At 43.9% G+C, this 16378-nt stretch overlaps 1 long non-coding RNA gene across 1 annotated transcript in view; it reads right to left on the bottom strand.

Moving 5' to 3' along the window:
* Positions 1–15271, bottom strand: part of LOC128341583 (uncharacterized) — a 30447-nt gene extending 15176 nt beyond the window's left edge. The window contains exon 1 of the long non-coding RNA XR_008314480.1: positions 15149–15271. This is a non-coding gene — a long non-coding RNA (uncharacterized LOC128341583). The remainder of the gene's footprint in view (positions 1–15148) is intronic.
* Positions 15272–16378: the final 1107 nt, after the last annotated feature.

The following is a 16378-nucleotide window of genomic DNA, read 5'->3' as shown; positions in this document are numbered from 1 at the left end:
GAAAATTGGAAATGGGTCTGTAATTAGCTAAGTCTGAGGGATCCAATGCAGGTGTCTTCAAATAAGGTCTAATAATAGCCTCTTTAAGACAAGGCAGCATCCTGCCCTCCCTCAGAGAAGCATAGATAATATTTACCAGACTCTCTCTGATAATACAATTACCAGATAAAATAAGCCATGTTGGGCAAGGGTCAAGAGAACCATACAGTCTGAAGCAGTTTGTCCACATCCTTAGGAGTCAAAAACTGAAAATGATTCAATGTAATCCTATGAGAGGAGTTGCTGGACACCTCCACAGTAGACTCTGCAGTAACTGTGGTATGCAGTTCAGCCTGAATACAAGAGATTTTATCTGCAAAAAAGTCATTGAAGATGTCATAGTGAGTGACTGATGGTTTCAAGTTCAAATTCAAGGGAAAGGGGGAATATACTAGCCCCCTCACAACACTAGACCTTCTAGAGGTGAATTTGTGGAAGCAATGTGGGTAGAAAAAAAACTGCTTCTTTGTCACCCACACTGCCAAAGCATATATCTTCAAGTGTACTCTACATTGTGATCTGTTGGATTCACGCCGAGTCTTCCTCCACTTGTGCTCTAGTCATATACCTAACTGCTTCAGCTCCCGTAGTTCTTCCGAATACCATGGGGATAATTTTGAATTTTGAAGCAGGTCATGGATTATGCTTAGGAGCAGTTGTGTCTACTGTTCTAGTGAATTTAATATTTCATGTTTGCACTAGAGCATTGACAGAACCATTAGCAGAGCCAACTCTAAAATCTTCCAAGGGTTCTTGGAATCTTATTGGATCCAATAACCTTCTCAGGTGGACCAGCCTAATAGGTCCTGCACCTCCTTAGAGATGAGTTATGGTCACAAGTCCTATCTTAACCAGATGGTGGTCCATCCATGAGAATGAGGAGATGACAGGAGTCCCCATCCATCTGATCCACCCTGATCAGAGCAAAAGAACAAATTGAGCATGTGACCAGCATCATGTGTCAATCCAGAGACCAATTGAGATAGGCCCATAGTCATTATGGCTGCTATGAAATCCTGAGCCACTCCTGACAAACTAGTCCTGAAATGAACATTGAAGTCCCACAGCATCAACAAACTGGGCAATTCCAATGCCAACTCCACAACCAGATCTGTCTGCTCAGTTAGGGACTCCGTTGGGCAGCAGGGTGATCGGTGCACCAACAGAAGTCCCAGTATATCATTGGTCCCTAGACTTTACCAGGCCTAGGGGACTGGTAAAAAGGAAGAAGAAAGGGGAAGTCAAGAGGGTCAGATCACTCCACAAAGCATGGAACTTATTCAAACCACAGTAATAGAAGCTCAGTTGGAATATATACCAAGAAGGAAGAAAGGTAACACCAAATTAAGGTGGACTACAATGTGGCTACTAGAGTCAGGGAAGCAATAAATGGGAAGACAACTTCCTCCAGAAAATGGAAGTCCTGCCCAAATGAAGAGAACAGAAAGGAACATAAACTCTTGCAAAAAAAAAGTACAAGGAGACAATAAGAGATGCAAAAAGAGAGTCTTGCATCATTAACCTTTTGGAGTTCTTTGAGAGTGTCAAAAGGTGTGTAGATAAAGGTGATCCAGTTGACATAGTATACTTGATTGAATGATTAAGTGCTGTCAAGTCGGTGTCAACTCTTATCAACCACATAGATTCTCTTCAGGATGATGTGTCTTTAACTTGTCCTTTAATGTCTCTCAGTGGTGCATTCATTGCTGTCATAATCGAGTCCATCCGCCTTGCTACTGGTCGTCCTCTTCTTCTCTTTCCTTCAACTTTTCCCAGCATTATGGACTTCTCAAGGGAGCTGGGTTTTCACATAATGTGTCTGAAGTATGATAGTTTGAGCCTAGTCATTTGTGCCTCGAGTGAAAATCCTGGATTGATTTGTTCTATGATCCATTTGTTTGTTTTCCTGGCTGTCCATGGTATCCTCAAAAGTCTTCTCCAGCACCAGAGTTCAAAAGTGTCAATACTTTTTCTATCTTGCTTCTTCAGAGTACAGCTTTCACATCCATAGAGTATCATGGGGAAAACCGTTATCCAAACGATTCTAATCTTTGTAGGTATAGACACATCATGGCATCTAAATATCCTTTCCAAGGCCTTCATTGCAACCCTACCAAGTGCTAGTCTGCAGGGTATTTCTTGACTGCTGGAACCTTTACTGTTGATGGTTGATTCTAAAAAGGCAGAAGCTATCCATCACTTCAGTGTCTTCATTATCAATTCTGAGGCTTGCTGCTGTGCCCATTGTCATTAGTTTAGTCTTCTTTACATTTAGTAGTAGTTGCATTTTTTCACTGTGCTCCTTGATTTTCATTACTAGAGCTTGCAGATCATCCACATTCTCAGCTATCAGAGTGGTGTCATCAGCGTAGTGCAGGTTATTGATGTTTCTTCCTCCAACTTGAAAACCACGCTCACCTTCTTCCAATCCAGCTTCTCTCAGTATATGTTCAGCATATAAATTGAATAAAGAAGGAGAAAGTATACAGCCTTGTCTTACTCCTTTGCCGATCTGCAACCAGTCTGTTTCACCATGTTCCTTCTGGACTGTGGCTTCCTGTCCTGTGTATAGGTTTCTCATGAGAACAATGAGATGTTCTGGGACACCCATTTTCCTAAGGATATTCCATAACTTGATATGGTCGATGCAATTGAAGGCTTTTCTGTAGTCAATAGAGCACATATTGACTTTTTTCTAGTATTCTTTGGCTTTCTCAATTATCCAGTGTGCATCAGCAATTATGTCTCTTGTTCCTCGGCCTTTTCTAAAACCAGCTTGAACATTTCCCTTTCCATGTAGGGTTCTAATCTGCATTGGATGATCCTGAGCATTATTTTGCTAGCATGTGAAATTAAGGATATTGTGTGATGGTTTGCGGAATCTGTTAAGTCTCCTTTCTTTGGTATGAGTATGTAGACCTCTGGCCACTGTGTCATTTTCCTAATTTGCTGGCATAGTCTGCTTAGAGCCTTGACTGATTCTTCTTCTGTTGCCTGCCATATTTCTGTAGCTATTCCATCAATTCCTGCAGCCTTCCAACTTGGTAATGACCAGAGTGCTGATCTAACTGCATCTTCCCGTACTAGAGGTTCTTGCAATTTCCTTCTTTTTGCAATACTGTCATTGTAATACTGCTCCTTGTCTCTTTTAACAGCTTTCTAAAATTCCCTATTAAGTTCCTTCCTGAGGTCTTTATCCTTCTTGACTTTGGCTTCTCTCATCTTCTTGGCAATTTCCACCATGCATTCTGACATCCATTTTGCTTCCTTCTGTTTCTTAGTCTTGCACCTCCAAAAATCTTTTGACAAACCTCCCCATCAAAGGCTCTTGAGTAGACTTAGCAGTCATGGGATGAGGGGACAGGTTCATGTGTGGATTGGTAACTGGTTGAAGGACAGGAAACAGAGGGTGGGAATAAATGGACAGTTTTCACAATGGAGGGAAGTAAGAAGTGGGGTTCCTGAAGGATCTGTACTGGGACCAATACTCTTTAACTTGTTCATAAATTATCTAGAAGTTGGGGTAACCAGTGAAGTGACGAGCGTGGCGCATTGGGAGAATCCCCTGTGAGCTGGGCACCCAATTCTGTGTGCATCCATTTGGGGGCTGCAGGCAGCCCAAGCACACACAGAATCCTGGCCCCAGGATGTAGGACACGCTTACACCCTCTAATCCCAGTTAAAGGCTGGGTAAAAGAATTCAGGCTTGGGGCCGAGGTAGCGCCAGAATCGGCCTTGATCCATTTCCATCATTCTGAACTTGTGTTTAGGAACAACTTCCTATCATTCTAGTTGAAGGTTTGACATACTTCTCTACAAATGGTGTTGGATATGTGACTCACAAAGTGCTAAAATACTGACCAAAGGTCATTGCACAAGCAAGTCACTTTGTCTAGGTGAGGAGCAGTCAGTTGCTAGACAATGTTTTGATTTAGCAATATGGAATACACAACAGTTACTTGCCAGTTAGTGGTGAGGTTGACAGCCATGCAAAAAGGTATGAGAAGATGAAAGGTATTACTGAAGATACCAGCATTATGAATTGAAGCCTGTTTATTCAGGCTTTCCCTATAGAAATATTTCCTATAGAATATTTTCTATAGAAAATCATGCTTTTCCTATAGAAAAGAAGCATTTGAGGAGACTTGTCATAAGTGGAGGGTCACATAGAAACTAGAACCACATTGAATTGCCTGATGATTATCTCCTATCTATCCTCTCAGGATGGTTCGGAAAGGATGGTGAACTGACATACAGACACAAAGATTGGAACACTGTATAGAAGACTGTAATGGAGCACTGTATAAGACATAAATCCCACCAACATGTCTGAGCCTGATAGATTTTATAGATTGGTATGGATGCCCATTCAGTTTTGAATGTTTGAGATAATTTGAGATTGAGTTCTTCCATTCTTTATGCTCAAAACCAGGGCTGCCCAAAGGATTTATGGAGACTAGGGCAGGTATAATGTTGGGGTCCCTCAAAAAGATTAATGCATGTGTCTACAAACTTGGAGGAGAGCATACATGAAAATTCTTGCACAGATTGTCCATATGTGAGGATTCTCACATGTAGCTCCTCCTTGCCCAGTTTATCATGGTCAGGCTCTACATTTTGCACTTTAGTGCAAGGGATGTGTTATGCTAGGGATGTCTTATGCCTTATGCTAGGGATGTGCAAATAGATTCAAATTCAGATCAATTCAGATCAATTCAGGGGGATCAAATGATTCAAATTTGAATCAAATCACCCCTTAAAAGAGCAATTCAATTCAGATTTGAATCAAATTTCTGAAAATCAATTCAAATTCAATTCAAGAGCCATTTGGCACTTTCTAAAAAAAAAAAACCATTCAGGCCCTCTGATTGGTTTAAAAGGCACCAAAGCAAAGTTGAATCAATTCAAATTAAATTCAAATTTGAATCAAATTTTTGGAATTCAAATCAAATTCAAAACAAATCTAAAAACTTATTTTGTGCACATCTCTTTCGTATACTCTGATAAACTATTCCGTCTTTTTTTTTAAAAAAAAAAGGAAACTTTTAACAAAATACCAACAATTCTGTTGAACAATGTGGAAGGACTGGGGCAGAGATTAATGGAGCTGAAGTGGGGGGGGCTTGCTTTGTGGGGACCTGAGGCAATTTGACCCAGTTCCAACCCCACCCCCTGGAGCCCTGCTTGAAAAAATTAGTTTAAAATGGCAATGGTTATTTTGTATTTTAATTATTGATAGAGCAACTTCATCCTGACTTACATATTGTCAGGATTTTCACCCAGACACCGATGTTCTGAGTCAATGCAACATTCCAGTTGGCTTGAATGAAGCCAGGCAAGAGAGTAGAAATGCATTGTTTCACTCTGCTTAATGCTTTTCTTTCAATAGCTCTACCAACATCAAGGAAGAAAAATAGCTGGCAGGCATCTAGTTTGATATTTTTGTTTTTGTTTGACTGCATGTAAAACCCCATCTCTCTCACAGACATCAGATTCTACAAACTTTATTTAGAATTATTAGGTTTCTTGCACTGTGGGATATGATGATATTTCTCACTTTAGACTGGATTATATCGGACATTTCAATCTCAAGCAAGAAACCATATACTGTTTTCTGGAGAGAACAGCCAGGGTCCCTTTTTTCCCTACAGTGTTAATATATGAATAATTCATCGCATCTGTATCACTCTTTAATTGTTCTATTGCATTTTTCCTACAGCCAGCAAGTTGTTCTTTTTATTATTTATTAATTTTAAAATTAATTATACATTAGCCCCGATAATTCAGTTACTGACGGCGACCATTTAAACGCCACACCACACGGGCATTGAATCTTTACCAGCTTTGTTTCATTTGCTGCAAAAGGCAATTTAGAGAATAAACAAAATGGCTCCAGCTCACTGTGAAAAGAGATAGATAATATTTTATGCTTAAACCAGTCGCTGATAAGAAATCATATAACAGAAGGGAAAAAATGAACTGAAGCAGGCATAAAACAAAAGTGTGGATTATTTGTATGTATCAAACCAATAAACATATGAAGAGAATTCATAAAATGGTAACCCACCCTCATGTCATAGCCACTCTCTTACCATTTATAATGCACTGAGATATAAATTCAAATCTAAGTTTAACACATCAAGAACAAAAACTGCAAAGGCCATGGACAGGACTGAATCAGAGCGCTTGTATGACAGAAACTGGTAAGCATCTATTACATGGTTGCTCCTCTTTGGCTATTCCAGTCTCACAGAATGAAAGCTGTTCTTCTACAGGAGCTTTCACAGACAGTCCGCGGTACTGTGGCAGGAAGTGCTAAAGTTAAGCCATTTTGAGCACTGCACCAAAGTGCTCCTTTTTAAAGATGCCTATAATTTGCAGTAACTGTGAATCATTAGGAAAGAAGCTGAATAATGCCACTGGCTGTAAGAATAGCACTATCTATCACTGTCCTGACATCACTGTAAATTATTCCCTCCTATGAACACCCCCCTCTCTCCAGCCCAGGTGTAGCGAAGCTACATTCAATCACCATTTGGAAAAGATCCATGTGCCAATCATACAGTGAGGCTATTCTCACGACCTCTCCAAACCAGGCTATGGGAGCCTAGCCTGGTTTGGGGAGGTCGTGTGCAGCACTGGGAGCCACGTGTGGTGTAGTGGCTAAAGTGCTGGACTAGGACCGGGGAGACCCGAGTTCAAATCCCCATTCAGCCATAATACTAGCTGGGTGACTCTGGGCCAGTCACTTCTCTCTCAGCCTAACCTACTTCACAGGGTTGTTGTGAAAGAGAAACTCAAGTATGTAGTACACCGCTCTGGGCTCCTTGGAGGAAGAGTGGGATATAAAAATGTAAAAATAAATAAAATAAATAAAATCATGTTAGCAGAACAAATGCTCAACTAACCCCATTCTTTTGATCATGAGTCACCGTGGCGCGGCTCTGCAAAGTGGCGACTCACAAGGAGACCCCCAACTGGGAGACTACAACAAGCCTCCCAGCCTTAGGGGTCTCCCCAGAATGCCCCGTGCCCCCAATCCCCGCCGCCCCAAACGGCTCCATGACAGAGATGGTAATTGTGTGTGGCCAATCTGGCCACCCAGGGCTAGGTGGATGCTCGTGTGTGGGGAGAGCGGGCTTGAGTTGACACCACCCCCCTCGCCAAACCCATTATGGCTCTCCACACTGCTCATGTGGAGAGCCTCATTATCATGTTCTCTCAGGATTGGAGCAAATTAGCCTCACATTTTGTACCTAGGGGCCAGACTATATTTTCTTCTTTTGCTTCAGGGCAACTGTATGGGGCAGCTAATTTTATCAAGCACTGCAAGATCTAACATTTTCCTCCCATTTCCCTGATTTTGATTGCTCTCAAAAACTGATAGTAAAGTCCTGCTAACTGGGCAAAGAGGCACCTTTTACTGTGGTGATTCTCTTTATTTAGCAGGGGGAGAGTAACTGGCCCGATCCACCCCCAGCACAGTACTTCCAGAGACTGTTGCTGGTGTGTGTCTTATGTTTCTTTTTAGAATGTGAGCCCTTTGGGGACAGGGAGCCATCTTATTTGTTTGTTATTTCTCTTTGTAAACCGCCCTGAGCCATTTTTGGAAGGACAGTATAGAAATGGAATTATTTATTTATAATATTATTATTATTATTATAGCCCCCAGGTCATTTCTTGTCCCCCTTTTGTCTGTGGTCTGTTCAGCCTTAGTGACTGTAGAAAGCACCACCTTTATGGAGGCTAAGTTCATTCACAGAACCTCCCAGGTGTGCACTTTAACGGACTCACAGAGCTCCTGCCAGCCTGAGCTCTCTTCAGTAACTGGCCCCTTATCACCGACCAGTCTCTTTTTATATAGCTCTTGGCAATCATAGCAACTCTTGTGAGACCTCAAGCTGGAATGAGACCTCATCCCGAGATCTCGCGAGAATCCCCACAGATCATCCAAGGCCTCCATCCTGGCCACACTTACAGACATTCCTCTCTGTTTGGCCAGTTCAGCCCCAACATGCCCCCATCAGGGGTACCATTTCCCCAGAGGCGCTCTCACCCCTGGACTTCCGGGCTGAAGTCCAAGGCCTACACAGCCCCTGGGGGCCCCCAAATCCTCTTTAGTATGTCCCGGGTGGTGTGGTCACCCAACCAAGCACAATGATGCTTAATTTGCAGGGGGCCTTCAAAAGCCTTTAGGTCTAGGGTCCAAAATGACCGAGTTGGGACAGTGGTCAGGATGTACGATGGGCTAATTGGACTCTCCCCATCTATGTTTTTGTGTCTTTTCCTCCCCCACAACTGCCATCTCCTGACATCTGTGTAGATATTACAGCAAAAAGACACTCTCGTACTATTTTTTTTAATATGGGGCTGCTTAGAGAAGCAGCACTGGGCAGGGGAGTTTAATCCTTTCCTCTTACACCTTTTCCCTGATCGAAACTTCACCCTGAAGCTGATAGTAGCTGTAGGGCGGGGGAAAGACAAATGGAACATGTGCTGATTTCAAGCCTTTATCTTTCCCACAAACTCTCTGGCCAGCAGCTGCTGCTCCTGTATGTGCATCTGCTCACATTTTTCATGGTTCTTGGTCATCCCAACTGTAGGAGGAGGGAGTGAAGCCATCTGCAGGGCATATAACTTATTGCAGGACATTAACTTCCATAGCATCTCACTACCCTCTGTTTGAGGTTCCATTTCCAGTTCTTGTAGGCTGTAATTTTTAAAGCTTTCAATAGATGGATATAATGATCTAAAAGGACAAGATGACCTCTCAAGTAATGATAGCAAGAACCCAAGTGTTCTGTTAGCAGTTTCATGAGGAACAATAGAAAAGAACTGAAACCTAGGGCCCTTGCCATTTCAAGATCACTTCTTATAGTCAGAGTTGCTCTCTGTTAATTGAAACTTGTTTGTTCCATACTTCACTCCCCTCTGGTAGCATTTTATAAATTTTTCAGCAGAAAATATTACCTGCTGTCAGAAGAGACACTCACCCCCATTCACATGTCCAACCCATTCACCTGGGTACAGCCTCTGACCTGGGTATGCATGGTCATGTGAATGGGCTGAACCCAGGAATATATGGTCATGTGAATGGGGTGACCAGCTCCTACACTACACAGCAAGCCGCCAATTCAAGTAAGAGAAGTGCTTGCCACTTCTGAGACACTCTGCACCCCACCAGCACTGTTTGGGAAGGTGGGGTTGCTCTGCAGCTATGGAGTACGTAAATGCAGTTGCAATGGTACTCCCATAATTCACAATGGAAGTAGCATAGCAAGGGCAAAGATGCATTTCTTAGTAGCCATGGAGCAGCCCTGCCTTCACAAACAGCAACAACAGGGTGTGCAGTAGCTCCGAAGAAGTAAACACTCCTCTCACTTGGATCAGCAGCTTGCTGCACAGTATGTGGCCACAGGAAGTACAACAGCTACAGTGTCCAGGAGTGTGAATGTGTTTGAAGGAAATGCTGGAGACAACTGGAAAGGTGGTACCAAGGGTTGGAGTTGGAGTGCTCCACACTTGGAGCAGGTAAGAAAGGTCAGAGGCTTCATCCAGCACTATTTCTTCCTGTGGCAGGTGGAGAAGCAAGAGATACTTGATACTCTTCAGTTTGATGACAATGTGGATAAGGAAAGAAAACTGAGTTTTGATTGATACGTGTGAAACATTGGCTGCCTTCACACATTAGGGAAACCAACAGACCCACAGTTTTCCACCATTCCCCTTGCCATGCTCCCAGACAATACCAATCTGCAGATTGGAAATCTGCAAGCAGGGAGGAACTGGCTGTGTGGGCTTCCTCCTTCACATGAAGAAAAGATGCGGCAGCCAATCGAGAAAGAGAGAGGAGGGAGCTCAACTCTGGTTTGAAACAGCAGCAGAATCAGGTCTGTTGGACCTGTGGTTTTGGTGGTGAAACTAAAGTGGAACCGAAAGTTCAGATTCAGGGTTAGGGTAAAAATCAACCCACAGTTCAGTGACAAAATCAGGGTTTCATGCATTTGGACGACCACAAACCTGAACCTCTGGCATGGTTTACCTCCGTTTGGTGTTCTGTGCACCAAGAAAAAATGAGAAAGGTGTATTGATATGAAAGATATATATTAAAGATATACATTCTTCAGTAGAATTCAGAGTGAAGGAGAAAGCATAGACCCTCATGTGACTGTATTAAAACTGTGACTCTGGGGTTAACTCTGTGTGTGGCATAAAATAAAGCAAACCAAGATCCAAATTATTAAGGGATGCCAATTTAACCATGGTGAAGATATAAGCAGGGCAGAGGAAGTAGCTGCAAAGCAATTTAGAAGACTGAAGGACTCAGAAGAGTAAATGGAAACCCTGCAGTGCAAAAGTACTTCTAAAAAGCTAAAAGTCAGTCAGCCTCAAAGGAAAGGAATCCCTATCACTGTCCAGATGGAAATAAGTTCCACAAAGGTATGGGAAAGTGGCAAAGACCACTCTAAGTACAGCATCAGCCATGGCATAAATTATTGGCCAGCATATGGGAAAAGAAAACATAACATGTGGCAAATCTAATATTTTTTGCTAACGTGTATTTGGCAAGAAAATCTCAAAGCAAAATTATTGTATACTGGCAGAAACAGATGATTTCTTCATTAGTACACCGACTTCTTTAGCACTGGCAGCTGAGTGGTGTCTAGATCTTCACATAAATAATAATAAAGCTGTGAATTTTAAAACTGGCAAAGGGGCACGTGCTAATGCAATGTCTTTAAAACCTTGAAAAGCTTTGCAAGCTGAACCACTGCACCATTTAAGCACTAACAACCTCTGAGAAAAGACTGAAAAGGTTTGGTAAACGTAATCTAAATGTAATCTCTGCAGATCAGTGCTAAACACGGGGATGCCCAGTGGCTTGGCGAGGTTTGTCAGTGTGTGGGGCATGGTTGACGGTCATGCTTCCATCTGAGCAGCCAAAGCATGCGATAGGCCATAATCTTAACCAAAGATACAGTACAAGGGGTACATTAAAACAGAGGCCATAACTGAGCCTTAAGATGTATGGGATTCTCCCATTCATCCATGAAAAAATAGTGACTGTGGAAGCAAACCACAAATTATTAGAGGCCTTTTTTTAAAAAAAAAATCACCCTTTATATAGCCCTTTGTAACTATAACCCATCCTCTCTAATAAAACGCTTGGTGTCCGTCCGTGGACGGACACCAAGCGTGTGTCCGTGCCTCCCTGCCCTGTTCTGCGCCTGCGCAAAGCGCAGGCCCAGAACAGGCCAAGGGAGACACGCTCGCCGGCACCGGCAGCCATCTTGGGCGGCCAGAAGCGGCCGCCCCGAAGAAGCCAGAGAGGCGGCGGCGGGGGAAAGTGACCGAGGCGGCGGCAGAGCCGCCGCCTCGGCCAAAATAGATGGAGGCCGGGGGCGGAGCGGAGGCCATGTAACTTTAAAATAAAAATTTACTCCCGCGGCCGACGCCGCCGACCGCCCACCCTCCCTCCCAGCTGCCGAGTCCCCCTTACCCTGGCCGACTGCTGTCGGCCGAAGACTGCCCTCAATTTAAGAGGCAGAGAGGAGCTCGCAAGCAGAGCTCCTCTCTGTGCAAAGCCTCTTGCCGAACTGCCGCTTTGGGCGCAAGGGACGCAAGCGCCCAAAGCGGCAGTTCGGCAAGAGGCTTTGCACAGAGAGGAGCTCTGCTTGCGAGCTCCTCTCTGCCTCTTAAATTGAGGGCAGTCTTCGGCCGACAGCAGTCAGCCAGGGTAAGGGGGACTCGGCAGCTGGGAGGGAGGGTGGGCGGTCGGCAGCGTCGGCCGCGGGAGTAAATTTTTATTTTAAAGTTACATGGCCTCCGCTCCACCCCCGGTCCCGGCCTCCGTCTCCCCGGCCTGGCGGGGGCAAGTGCCTGGGCCGATTTGGCCCTTAAAGGTAGGGGGGGCGTACGGCGGAGGGAGGGGGAATGGCGGCGGGGGGCCAGGAGCGCCATTACTAGCGCCCGTTATTCAACGGGCCAAAATTCACTTGTTTCTAATATAACCCTTTATTAGTATAATGTACTTTGAAGAATCTATTATAGAAATATCAACTACAAGTGATATATAAACCAGGCAAAAAGTTTAACATATAGACCCATATATAGAACCAATTCTCAGACTTGAGGTGGGGAGGGGAGGGTGGTCCTTAATTAATTCAAGCCCCACTTCTGACTTTCCCAGTTTTAGCCAGATTTTAGCTAAGAGCCTTGTAGCCTTCTAAAACACTAGCTAGGAAGTCTTTCACAAAATGTAAGGTCGATCTCTACCTTGTAACTTGAGCACTAATGGAACAAGGAGAAGAAATAATTTCTGAGGAAGCTGGTGCTGTTCTATACCTCACGATGCCTTCTTTGTCAGTCTCAGAACTGAAACTGAAGGTATTTCTACCTGCTATGGCAAATGACAGGATTTTGCAAATCCTTGTTTTGCAATCAAAATTACAGAAGCTATGTATGTGTATTAGAATTCTAGAGAGGAATTAAAGGGCGCACAATTTCATAATGTCACAGGGCCTGCAGTAAGAAGTACACAAAAGTCACCTTGTAAGTGATATAAAAGGAGGGCTCAAGAAACTGTTTATGGGCCAAGGATGTATGCTCGAGCTAAATACATGGTACAGTCACCTAACAGATGTCAAACCCTCAGAAACAAAAGCAAAAGGAATGTATTTTGCCTCATGGAATTCAATAAAGACCTCAAGAATTTTAATCTCAGTATCTTTGGAATGTAAATCTGTAGCCATGCACATTCTGTCATTTCGTACCAAGAGGCTGTTCACATGAGCAGCAAAGATTAGGCTTGTCTGCCTTAGCCTGATCTTTGCTGCACATGTGAACCATCGAGAGCTGCATCCATGGCTGCAAACCCATCTCTGGAGCCCGCATCCAAAATGAGGTTAAGGGAGCGTGCACTCTCTTAGCCCCGTTTTGTTGATCAACTGCTTGCAGCTGGGGCTGGGAGACTGGGGGGCTCTGGGCCAGCATTGGGAGGACCCCCCAAAATGCACTGCACACTCATGCGGTACATTATGGGATTTCCGGAGGGAGATGCATCCTGGCCCCAACTCTCCGCTGCTGCTGGGGAGAGTCCGTGGAGTCCATGTGGGCGCGTGCTTCACGCACTCAGCACGGATGAGGCAATTGTCTGCAGGGAAAGTAAGGTTTTATAGCCTTCCTCTCCGTGTGCTCAAGCCCTTTCCTACAGATCATGAGAAAGGGCCTCTGTGCTTAATGTCTAGAAATAAAGCTTCCTTGAAGAAGTTCCACCAGTCATGAATAGTACTACTTAATAACCAAGGGTGCAGTGACTGGCTATATTACATGGTAGTGAGGAAAAAGCATAGGAACACAGGAAGCTGTCTTATACCGAGTCAGACCATTCATCCATTTGGCTCAGTGTTGTCTACACTGACTGGCAGGGACTCTCCAAGGTTTCAGACAGGACTCTGAGATCTTTCCCAGCCCTATGTGGAGATGCCAGGAATTGAACTGGAGACTCTCTACATCTAAAGCAGATGCTCTACCATCGAGCTATAGCCTCATCCCCTAAGGGGAATATTTACAGCAGACAGTGCTCACAAGTAGGCACCCATCCAAATGCAAACCAAGGCAAACCCTGCTTAGCAAAAGGGACAATCCATGCTTGCTGCTGCAAGACTGGCTCTCCACCATGCTCAGAAGCCATTTGTTTATTATTACTAATCTTATTCCAGGACTCAGGACAGGTGCTTAAAACCCATTCTGTGGCTGACACAAATTAACCGCATTACATATAGAAACAACAATGTGAATTGCTCCCCCAAGCACCGTTATTTTTAACATGTGGGGAGGGGTTCCTCAATGAAGAAAAAAGACTTAGAAATGGGAAAAAGCGCTACTTCTGTGTAATTTTTTTAAATGTCACAGAGATGATGGTAGCATAAATTGTTTATTGTCTATTTGGTAATAAAAGACATTCTGTGTAAAAAATGGAACCATACTCATTTTAGAACCATGCATTTGAAAACCACACAGAGTAAGCCAGAGTTCTATGTTGCTCCCTGGAATGATTTTTTAAATATGGCATGTTTGTCAGCTAGATACAAACGTTCTTTTATTCCTTTATTTGCATCTGATTCAGCTTTAGCTCATAGTATTTTCACTCCTAGTCTTCAGAAACTGAAAACCTAGAGACCGGTGGCGGACAAACGGGAGAAAGGGAGCCAGCCATTTTCTCTCTTCTGAGAAGTTCCTTCAAAGATTCACAGTACACAAGAGAAAAGAACAATAATGTGGTGAAATGACTTTGTGTGTGCCCTGTGCTTAAACACCCAATGGACTGAAACAAGTTCATACTGTTGGTTATCTTGCCTTACATTTCCCCCTCCCTCTAAGACATTGCTAACCAGTATTTGAATAAACAAAGCAGCAGCCTGTGTTCCTCATATTCTGTGTTTCTAAACCTAACAAAGATTTCCCATGAATTCTGAGTATTTCTTCTTTCTCTTTAACCTTTCTGTGAATTATAATAAGCAAAGGGAAAAGGGAGGCAACAGCTCCATCAATAAAACAATGCTCCTCAGTGGCAGGAGAAGATTGCCATCTACTGGGCTGCGGCCTTTATATACACAAGTGAAGCAGGCGGCAGCTAGAAAAGACTCCAAGAGATCCTTTTGTTTCATTTCCTAAGGCAAAATGTTGTTTTTACTCTCGGTGTTTGTGAAAGGTATATTCTGAACCATCATTAGAGCAGCAAGGACAAACCAACCCCAGTAGGTAAAACCATGCAATTATAAATATCATCTGTTGTTTGCCTTTCACTGGTTTACAAGCAAAAGACAGAGTAAAGATCAGTTGCAAGGCACTGAGGAATTTGTTTCTCTTTCCTTTTTGCCCAATGTATCCAGCTTGTATAGTAGAAGCAGCTTTGGGGCATTTGGCCAGCAGTTATGGGCATTTTCAGACATTCATTCCTTTGTCTCCTCTGTACAATATGGCACCACTCATAGCTTGGATGTAGCCATGCCTAAGTACTGAAAACCTGGGCTAAAGCACATGTTATTGAATGCTAGTGCTGCATTGAAGTGCTGAAGGCCATATAATACAAGAAACTATTCCATACCTTTCAACATTTCACAGGTGAAAATGGGGACACACTTCTAACGCTCCTATTTTCATAGCAAGGTCTTCCCCATTGCACATTGTACTAATCCAGGGATGGCCAGCCTAAAGCTCTTCATCTTCAGCTGCTAATGATCTACAACTCCCATCATCCCCAGCCACAATAAATTGCATCTAGGAATGCTGAGAGTTCTAGTACAACAGCTGGAGAGCCTCAGGTCAGCCAGCCTTGCTTTACTCCAATCAAGTGTACTGCATTTCTTTATTCAGTAGTAACCTGTCCTAGTTGAACTGAAAAGCCAGGAAAGTGTTCATTTTTCGGGTTAAAGATATCCTGGGGGGAAACAGAATAGTCCTATAGCAGGTGATCAACAGTTCAAAATAAATATCACCAGCTGCAGTATACAATGGCAGGCTGGGAACCACCTGGGGCCTTAGCATTTGTGGATGCAAGATGCACCTGCCTCTTATTCTCAGCTCAAGACCCAGAGAAGAGGGCTGAAATTTGAAGAAAGCAGATACTAACAGCTAACATTATAGCCAGGCATCCTCAAAACAGGGATAAAGTAGGGATTGGGGATTATCAGGACACATACCAGAAAATCAGGATGTCCTTGGTGAACAGTGACTGTTGTTGGGGCCTAGAGCTTTTTCACATGGTGCTTTTACCTCAACTCTTCACCAGAATGGAGTGTGTGTATTTGCATATCAGTCAGATTGTTGCTGAAGTCCATTCGAGATCTCTGGGAGTGCTTCACACACAATTCGGGTCTTTCCTTCTGAATTGAAGCTTAGCCCGATTTATGACCAGGGCATCGGGCCTTCCCATTGAGCAGGCCCGACTACTCACCCAGTCGGAGCGGGCGGAGAAGATGGAGGCAATACAGCCCCTGGGTACAGGCAAAGTCTGCTGGGACCCTAAACAGTTACCAGGGAGAGCCAGGACATGCAGTAACCCACAGCCCGTGGATAGGCCAGTGTGACCCAACAGGTTACCTCCTGGTGGCAAAGAGAAGAAGACAGGGCATCAAGAGCTGGCAAGACAGGCAACAGCTGAAGGAGGAAGGATGCAGGCAGCTACATTGGAGAGGGTGGAGTCAAGAGAGGGTAATTGGGATTGCCCTGATTGCAGGGCTTTATTTAAGGCTTGGATGGCCAAGAATGAGGAGGTCTGGAGACATGGGAGCGAACTGGACCTAGAGTCTCCTGGTGAGGAGCAGTCTTATCCCTC

Source organism: Hemicordylus capensis, chromosome 1 (genome assembly GCF_027244095.1).
Source record: "Hemicordylus capensis ecotype Gifberg chromosome 1, rHemCap1.1.pri, whole genome shotgun sequence".
In the NCBI taxonomy this organism is placed as follows: domain Eukaryota; kingdom Metazoa; phylum Chordata; class Lepidosauria; order Squamata; family Cordylidae; genus Hemicordylus; species Hemicordylus capensis.
This window is presented reverse-complemented; position numbering and strand designations above follow the sequence as displayed.